The sequence below is a fragment of the Coregonus lavaretus genome, assembly GCF_964263955.1.
Source record: "Coregonus lavaretus genome assembly, contig: HAP1_SCAFFOLD_252, whole genome shotgun sequence".
NCBI classification, from domain to species: Eukaryota; Metazoa; Chordata; class Actinopteri; order Salmoniformes; family Salmonidae; genus Coregonus; species Coregonus lavaretus.
Window position 1 is genome coordinate 222,920 of NW_028162386.1, and position 10,365 is coordinate 233,284.

Consider the following 10,365-nt stretch of genomic DNA (forward strand, 5'->3'; position numbering starts at 1 on the left):
GTTAGGGTTAGAGTGGTAGAGAGGTTTATATCATATCTGTATTGAGTTAGGGTTAGAGTGGTAGAGAGGTTTATATCATATCTGTATTGAGTTAGGGTTATATTAGGGTTAGAGTGGTAGAGAGGTTTATATCATATCTGTATTGAGTTAGGGTTATGTTAGGGTTAGAGTGGCAGAGAGATTTATATCATATCTGTATTGAGTTAGGGTTATGTTAGGGTTAGAGTGGTAGAGAGGTTTATATCATATCTGTATTGAGTTAGGGTTATGTTAGGGTTAGAGTGGTAGAGAGGTTCATATCATATCTGTATTGAGTTAGAGTTAGAGTGGTAGAGAGGTTTATATCATATCTGTATTGAGTTAGGGTTATGTTAGGTTTAGAGTGGTAGAGAGGTTTATATCATATCTGTATTGAGTTAGGGTTAGAGTGATAGAGATGTTTATATCATATCTGTATTGAGTTAGGGTTAGAGTGGTAGAGAGGATTATATCATATCTGTATTGAGTTAGGGTTATGTTAGGGTTAGAGTGGTAGAGAGGTTTATATCATATCTGAATTGAGTTAGGGTTAGAGTGGTAGAGATGTATATATCATATCTGTATTGAGTTAGGGTTATGTTAGGGTTAGAGTGGTAGAGAGGTTCATATCATATCTGTATTGAGTTAGAGTTAGAGTGGTAGAGAGGTTTATATCATATCTGTATTGAGTTAGGGTTATGTTAGGTTTAGAGTGGTAGAGAGGTTTATATCATATCTGTATTGAGTTAGGGTTAGAGTGATAGAGATGTTTATATCATATCTGTATTGAGTTAGGGTTAGAGTGGTAGAGAGGATTATATCATATCTGTATTGAGTTAGGTTTATGTTAGGGTTAGAGTGGTAGAGAGGTTTATATCATATCTGAATTGAGTTAGGGTTAGAGTGGTAGAGATGTATATATCATATCTGTATTGAGTTAGGGTTATGTTAGGGTTAGAGTGGTAGAGAGGTTTATATCATATCTGTATTGAGTTAGGGTTATGTTAGGGTTAGAGTGGTAGAGAGGTTTGTATAATATCTGTATTGAGTTAGGGTTATGTTAGGGTTAGAGTGGTAGAGAGGATTATATCATATCTGTATTGAGTTAGGGTTATGTTAGGGTTAGAGTGGTAGAGAGGTTTATATCATATCTGAATTGAGTTAGGGTTAGAGTGGTAGAGAGGTTTATATCATATCTGTATTGAGTTAGGGTTATGTTAGGGTTAGAGTGGTAGAGAGGTTTATATCATATCTGTATTGAGTTAGGGTTATGTTAGGGTTAGAGTGGTAGAGAGGTTTGTATAATATCTGTATTGAGTTAGGGTTATGTTAGGGTTAGAGTGGTAGAGAGGTTTATATCATATCTGTATTGAGTTAGGGTTAGAGTGGTAGAGAGTTTTATATCATATCTGTATTGAGTTAGGGTTAGAGTGGTAGAGAGGTTTATATCATATCTGTACTGAGTTAGGGTTAGAGTGGTAGAGAGGTTTATATCATATCTGTATTGAGTTAGGGTTAGAGTGGTAGAGAGGTTTATATCATATCTGTCACGAGGTGAGGTGTATGTGTAGTGAAAGTCAGGCGCAGGACACCGAGGCTCAGTCCAACAGAGTTTACTCAAAAAATCCAAAAGGAAGCGGTAAACAAACAACCTCAACAACAAGAGGCGAGCATTTACGCAACATGCGTAAAACACTAAAATAACAAACAAGAAGCAAAACACGCAGCACAACGACAGGCGAACAACAACACACAATCCTACTAAGTAAAAGGACAGAACTTATAGGACAGGTGATCAATACACAATTGGACACCGGTGTGACAGACAGACAAAAGCAATCACACACAGAAACATAGATCGGTGGCAGCTAGTACTCCGGGGACGGCGACCGCTGACGCCTGCTCGTACCAGGAGGGGAAGCAGCCTCGGCAGAATCCGTGACAGTACCCCCCCCTTGACGCGCGGCTCCAGCCGTGCGCCGACCCCGGCCTCGGGGACGGCCAGGAGGACGCGGACCCGGGCGTGTGGGATGCCCATGGTGAAACTCAGTCAGGAGGGATGGATCGAGTATGTCCCTCCTGGGCACCCAGCACCGTTCCTCCGGACCGTACCCCTCCCACTCCACGAGATACTGGAGACCACTCATCCGGCGCCTTGAGTCCAAGATGGTCCGGACCCTGTACGCCGGGACCCCCTCGATGTCCAAAGGGGGCGGAGGGGTCTCTCCTATCTCATCCTCTTGGAGTGGGCCAGCTACCACCGGCCTGAGAAGAGACACATGGAACGAGGGGTTAATATTTTTATACTCTATAGGCAGTTGTAACCTGTAACACACCTCGTTCAATCTTCTCAGGACTTTGAAGGGCCCCACAAACCGCCGACCCAGCTTCCGGCAGGGCAGGCGGAGGGGCAGGTTTCGAGTCGAGAGCCAGACTCGATCTCCCGGTGCGTACACCGGTGCCTCACTGCGGTGACGGTCGGCGCTCGCCTTTTGGTGACGGATGGCACGCTGCAGATGGACATGGGCCGCGTCCCACGTCTCCTCCGAGCGCCGAATCCACTCGTCCACCGCAGGGGCCTCGGTCTGGCTCTCGTGCCACGGTGCCAGGACCGGCTGATACCCTAAAATACACTGGAAAGGTGTTAATCTGGTGGAGGAGTGGCGGAGAGAGTTCTGGGCCATCTCTGCCCAGGGGATATACCTCGACCACTCCTCCGGCCGGTCCCGGCAGTAGGACCTCAAAAACCTACCCACATCCTGGTTCACACGTTCAACCTGCCCATTGCTCTCTGGGTGGTACCCCGAGGTAAGGCTCACCGAGACCCCCAACCGTTCCATAAACGCCCCCCAAACTCTGGAGGTGAACTGGGGACCTCGGTCAGACACTATATCCTCGGGGACCCCATAGTGCCGGAACACATGGGTGAACAGGGCCTCAGCGGTTTGTAGGGCAGAAGGGAGACCCGGCATAGAAAGGAGACGACAGGCCTTAGAAAACCGATCCACAACGACCAAAATGGTGGTATTCCCCTGGGAGGGGGGTAGATCGGTAACGAAATCTACCGAGAGGTGGGACCATGGTCGTTGTGGAACGGGCAGGGGATGTAGCTTACCCCTGGGCAAATGTCTAGGCGCCTTACACTGGGCACATACCGAGCAGGAGGAGACATAAACCCTCACATCCCTAGCTAACGTTGGCCACCAGTATTTCATGCTAAGACAGTGCACGGTCCGGCCAATACCTGGATGTCCAGAGGAGGGTGATGTATGAGCCCAATAAATAAGTCGATCACGAACCTCGAGCGGAACGTACGTCCGCCCCACAGGACACTCGGGGGGAGTAGGGTCGGTCCGCAGTGCCCGCTCGACTTCCGCATCGACCTCCCAAACCACCGGAGCCACCAAACAAGACTCCGGCAATATGGAAGTAGGCTCGTTAGACCTCTCCTCTGTGTCATACCGCCGGGACAGGGCGTCTGCCTTAGCATTCTGGGACCCTGGGATGTATGTGATCTTGAAAACAAATCGGGTTAGGAACATGTTCCACCTAGCCTGACGAGGGTTCAATCTCCTAGCTGCCCGGATGTATTCCAGGTTACGGTGATCTGTCAGAATGATGAAAGGGTGTTGAGCCCCCTCAAGCCAATGCCTCCACACCTTTAGAGCTTGAACAACGGCTAACAGCTCCCTGTCCCCAACGTCATAGTTGCGCTCCGCCGAGCTGAGCTTCTTAGAGTAGAAGGCACAGGGGCGGAGTTTAGGTGGCGCGCCGGACCGTTGTGACAGGACTGCCCCAATACCGGTCTCAGACGCGTCCACCTCTACTTGGAAGGGTAAAGAGGGATCCGGGTGCGCCAGCACGGGAGCCGAGGTAAACAGGTTCTTAAGTTTAACAAATGCCCTGTCCGCCTCAGCCGACCACTGCAAACGAACCGGACCCCCCTTTAGTAGAGATGTAATGGGAGCTGCAACCTGTCCAAAACCCCGAATAAACCTCCGGTAGTAATTAGCAAACCCCAAGAACCGCTGCACCTCTTTTACAGTAGTTGGAGTTTGCCAATTACGCACGGCCGATACCCGGTCTACCTCTATCTCCACACCCGACGCGGACAACCGATAACCCAAAAAGGAGACGGACTCCTGGAAGAACAGGCATTTCTCTGCCTTGACATACAAGTCATGCTCCAACAGTCTTCTCAACACTTGGCGCACCTGGGCTACATGCTCGGCTCGTGTAGCAGAGTACACTAGGATGTCATCGATGTAAACTACTACACCCTGCCTATGCATGTCCCGGAAAATCTCATCAACAAAGGATTGGAAGACTGAAGGAGCATTCATTAACCCGTATGGCATGACGAGATATTCGTAATGACCCGAGGTTGTGCTAAATGCTGTCTTCCATTCATCCCCCTCCCTAATGCGCACCAGATTATACGCGCTCCTGAGATCTAACTTTGTGAAGAAGCGCGCGCCGCGTAATGACTCCGTCATCGTCGCAATCAGTGGAAGTGGGTAGCTGTATTTAACTGTAATCTGATTGAGACTACGGTAGTCAATACACGGACGCAATCCCCCATCCTTCTTCTTCACAAAGAAGAAACTCGAGGAGACCGGGGAAGTAGAAGGCCGTATGTATCCCTGTGCCAAGGACTCGGCTATGTACGTCTCCATAGCCGCTGTCTCCTCTTGGGACAGGGGATACACATGACTCCGTGGCAGAGCCGCTCCTGTTTGGAGATTTATCGCACAGTCCCCCTGTCTATGAGGAGGTAGCCGCGCTGCCCTCGATTTACTAAACGCAAGTGCTAAATCCTCATACTCAGGGGGAATGCGCAGTGCGGGCACTTGGTTCGGACTCTCTACCGAGGTCGCCCCTAAGGAAACACCTAGACATCTCCCTACACACTGGGCAGACCACTCCATAAGAGCCCTCTGTTGCCACGCTATGGTAGGATCATGGGTGCTTAACCAGGGAAGTCCCAACACCACGGGATACGCAGGAGAGTCAATCAGATAAAACTGAATGATCTCCTCGTGACCCCCCTGCGTTGTCATCGTCAGTGGTGCTGTGACCTCCCTGATCAGACCCGACCCCAACGGCCGGCTGTCTAAGGTGTGGACAGGAAACGGAGGTTCTACCGGCCGAAGGGGAATCCCTAACCTACCACAAAATGCCCGATCAATAAAGTTCCCAGCTGCGCCTGAATCTACTAGCGCCTTATGCTGGGAATGAGGTGCCACCTGTGGAAATCTCACAGGAATATTCATGTGACCAACAGAAAGCTCTGGGTAAGTGGGGCGCCTGCTCACCTGAAATGACTCCCCAGTGCGCGGCCTGCTGTCACCTCTCCCAAGAGACCCTCCCCAGCACCTGGCCGCGGTGTGCCCTCCACGACCGCAGGTGGTGCAGGGGATGGCTCCCCTCGGGTTCCCTCTCCTCCTCTCTCTAGCGCCAGCACCCCCGATCTCCATAGGAATAGGCTCGGAGGTGCTGGAGGGCGAAATGGACGACCCCCACTCGGGACGTCCGCGGGTGGCCAGCAGGGTGTCTAGACGGATGGAAATGTCCACCAACTGGTCAAATGACAAGTTGGTGTCCCTGCAGGCCAGCTCACGACGAACGTCCTCTCGTAGGCTACACCTGTAGTGGTCGCTGAGGGCCCTCTCATTCCACCCCGCATCCGCTGCTAGTGTCCGGAACTCCAGTGCGAACTCCTGGGCGCTCCTCTTCTCCTGTCGGAGGTGGAACAGACGCTCTCCCGCCGCTTTACCCTCCGGTGGATGATCAAAGACAGTCCTGAAGCGGCGGGAGAACTCCGCGTAGGTGATGGTTGCGGCGTCTATTCCCCTCCATTCGGCGTTGGCCCATTCCAACGCCTTGCCGGATAGACAGGAGATGAGGGCGGAGACGCTCTCGTATCCCGAGGGCGCCGGGTGTACAGTGGCCAGGTACAGTTCCACCTGTAGCAGAAATCCCTGACACCCGGCTGCAGAACCGTCATATGCCCCCGGGAGCGAGAGCCGAATACCACTGGGTTCCGGTGCTGAGAGAGGAGGACTGGCCGTTGGTGCTGGGATGGTGGGAGAAGGCGTGGGCACCTCCCGATTCATCAACCGGCGCAGTCTGTTGGATACCTCGTCCATGGCGACCCCGAGTTGCCGGATCATGGCGTCCTGGTAATTAAACCGGTCTTCCAGGGAATCGGGTATCGCCGCTGTTCCTGCTGACTCCATGGAGATGGTGTGTTGTTCTGTCACGAGGTGAGGTGTATGTGTAGTGAAAGTCAGGCGCAGGACACCGAGGCTCAGTCCAACAGAGTTTACTCAAAAAATCCAAAAGGAAGCGGTAAACAAACAACCTCAACAACAAAAGGCGAGCATTTACGCAACATGCGTAAAACACTAAAATAACAAACAAGAAGCAAAACACGCAGCACAACGACAGGCGAACAACAACACACAATCCTACTAAGTAAAAGGACAGAACTTATAGGACAGGTGATCAATACACAATTGGACACCGGTGTGACAGACAGACAAAAGCAATCACACACAGAAACATAGATCGGTGGCAGCTAGTACTCCGGGCACGGCGACCGCCGACGCCTGCTCGTACCAGGAGGGGAAGCAGCCTCGGCAGAATCCGTGACAATATCTGTATTGAGTTAGGGTTATGTTAGGGTTAGAGTGGTAGAGAGGTTTATATCATATCTGTATTGAGTTAGGGTTAGAGTGGTAGATAGGTTTATATCATATCTGTATTGAGTTAGGGTTAGAGTGGTAGAGAGGATTATATCATATCTGTATTGAGTTAGGGTTAGAGTGGTAGAGAGGTTTATATCATATCTGTATTGAGTTAGGTTTAGAGTGGTACAGAGGTTTATATAATATCTGTATTGAGTTAGGGTTATGTTAGGGTTAGAGAGGTAGAGAGGTTTATATCATATCTGTATTGAGTTAGGGTTATGTTAGGGTTAGAGTGGTAGAGAGGTTTATATCATATCTGTATTGAGTTAGTGTTAGAGTGGTAGAGAGGTTTATATCATATCTGTATTGAGTTAGGGTTAGAGTGGTAGAGAGGTTTATATCATATCTGTATTGAGTTAGGGTTAGAGTGGTAGAGAGGTTTATATCATATCTGTACTGAGTTAGGGTTAGAGTGGTAGAGAGGTTTATATCATATCTGTATTGAGATAGGGTTAGAGTGGTAGAGAGGTTTATATCATATCTTTATTGAGTTAGGGTTATATTAGGGTTAGAGTGGTAGAGAGGTTTATATCATATCTGTATTGAGTTAGGGTTATGTTAGGGTTAGAGTGGCAGAGAGGTTTATATCATATCTGTATTGAGTTAGGGTTATGTTAGGGTTAGAGTGGTAGAGAGGTTTATGTCATATCGGTATTGAGTTAGGGTTATGTTAGGGTTAGAGTGGTAGAGAGGTTCATATCATATCTGTATTGAGTTAGGGTTAGAGTGGTAGAGAGGTTGATATCATATCTGTACTGAGTTAGGGTTAGAGTGGTAGAGAGGTTTATATCATGTCTGTATTGAGTTAGGGTTATGTTAGTGTTAGAGTGGTAGAGAGGTTTATATCATATCTGTATTGAGTTAGGGATAGAGTGGTAGAGAGGTTTATATCGTATCTGTATTGAGTTAGGGTTAGAGTGGTAGAGAGGATTATATCATATCTGTATTGAGTTAGGGTTAGAGTGGTAGAGAGGTTTTATATCATATCTGAATTGAGTTAGGGTTAGAGTGGTAGAGAGGTTTATATCATATCTGTATTGAGTTAGGGTTAGAGTGGTAGAGAGGTTTATATCATATCTGTATTGAGTTAGGGTTATGTTAGGGTTAGAGTGGTAGAGAGGTTTATATCATATCTGTATTGAGTTAGGGTTATGTTAGGGTTAGAGTGGTAGAGAGGTTTATATCATATCTGTATTGAGTTAGGGTTATGTCAGGGTTAGAGTGGTAGAGAGGTTTATATCATATCTGTATTGAGTTAGGATTATCTTAGGGTTAGAGTGGTAGAGAGGATTATATAATATCTGTAATTAGTTAGGGTTATGTTAGTATTAGAGTGGTAGAGAGGTTTATATAATATCTGTATTGAGTTAGGGTTAGAGTGGTAGAGAGGATTATATCATATCTGTATTGAGTTAGGGTTATGTTAGGGTTAGAGTGGTAGAGAGGTTTTATATCATATCTGAATTGAGTAAGGGTTAGAGTGGTAGAGAGGTTTATATCATATCTGTATTTGGTTAGGGTTAGAGTGGTAGAGAGGTTTATATCATATCTGTATTGAGTTAGGGTTATGTTAGGGTTAGAGTGGTAGAGAGGTTTATATCATATCTGTATTGAGTTAGGGTTATGTTAGGGTTAGAGTGGTAGAGAGGTTTATATCATATCTGTATTGAGTTAGGGTTATGTCAGGGTTAGAGTGGTAGAGAGGTTTATATCATATCTGTATTGAGTTAGGATCATCTTAGGGTTAGAGTGGTAGAGAGGATTATATAATATCTGTATTGAGTTAGGGTTTTGTTAGGGTTAGAGTGGTAGAGAGGTTTATATCATATCTGAATTGAGTTAGGGTTAGAGTGGTAGAGATGTTTATATCATATCTGTATTGAGTTAGGGTTAGAGTGGTAGAGATGTTTATATCATATCTGTATTGAGTTAGGGTTAGAGTGGTAGAGAGGTTTATATCATATCTGTATTGAGTTAGGGTTATGTTAGGGTTAGAGTGGTAAAGAGGTTTATATCATATCTGTATTGAGTTAGGGTTATGTTAGGGTTAGAGTGGTAGAGAGGTTTATATCATATCTGTATTAAGTTAGGGTTATGTTAGGGTTAGAGTGGTAGAGAAGTTTATATCATATCTGTATTGAGTTAGTGTTAGAGTGGTAGAGAGGTTTATATCATATCTGTATTGAGTTAGGGTTAGAGTGGTAGAGAGGTTTATATTATATCTGTATTGAGTTAGGGTTAGAGTGGTAGAGAGGTTTAAATCATATCTGTACTGAGTTAGGGTTAGAGTGGTAGAGAGGTTTATATCATATCTGTATTGAGTTAGGGTTAGAGTGGTAGAGAGGTTTATATCATATCTGTATTTAGTTAGGGTTATGTTAGGGTTAGAGTGGTAGAGAGGTTTATATAATATCTGTATTGAGTTAGGGTTATGTTAGGGTTAGAGAGGTAGAGAGGTTTATATCATATCTGTATTGAGTTAGGGTTATGTTAGGGTTAGAGTGGTAGAGAGGTTTATATCATATCTGTATTGAGTTAGTGTTAGAGTGGTAGAGAGGTTTATATCATATCTGTATTGAGTTAGGGTTAGAGTGGTAGAGAGGTTTATATCATATCTGTATTGAGTTAGGGTTAGAGTGGTAGAGAGGTTTATATCATATCTGTACTGAGTTAGGGTTAGAGTGGTAGAGAGGTTTATATCATATCTGTATTGAGATAGGGTTAGAGTGGTAGAGAGGTTTATATCATATCTTTATTGAGTTAGGGTTATATTAGGGTTAGAGTGGTAGAGAGGTTTATATCATATCTGTATTGAGTTAGGGTTATGTTAGGGTTAGAGTGGCAGAGAGGTTTATATCATATCTGTATAGAGTTAGGGTTATGTTAGGGTTAGAGTGGTAGAGAGGTTTATATCATATCTGTATTGAGTTAGGGTTATGTTAGGGTTAGAGTGGTAGAGAGGTTCATATCATATCTGTATTGAGTTAGGGTTAGAGTGGTAGAGAGGTTTATATCATATCTGTACTGAGTTAGGGTTAGAGTGGTAGAGAGGTTTATATCATATCTGTACTGAGTTAGGGTTAGAGTGGTAGAGAGGTTTATATCATGTCTGTATTGAGTTAGGGTTATGTTAGTGTTAGAGTGGTAGAGAGGTTTATATCATATCTTTTTTGAGTTAGGGATAGAGTGGTAGAGAGGTTTATATCGTATCTGTATTGAGTTAGGGTTAGAGTGGTAGAGAGGATTATATCATATCTGTATTGAGTTAGGGTTAGAGTGGTAGAGAGGTTCATATTATATCTGTATTGAGTTAGGGTTAGAGTGGTAGAGAGGTTTATATCATATCTGTATTGAGTTAGGGTTAGAGTGGTAGAGAGGTTTATATCATATCTGTATTGAGTTAGGGTTATATTAGGGTTAGAGTGGTAGAGAGGTTTATATCATATCTGTATTGAGTTAGGATTATGTTAGGGTTAGAGTGGCAGAGAGATTTATATCATATCTGTATTGAGTTAGGGTTATGTTAGGGTTAGAGTGGTAGAGAGGTTTATATCATATCTGTATTGAGTTAGGGTTATGTTAGGGTTAGAGTGGT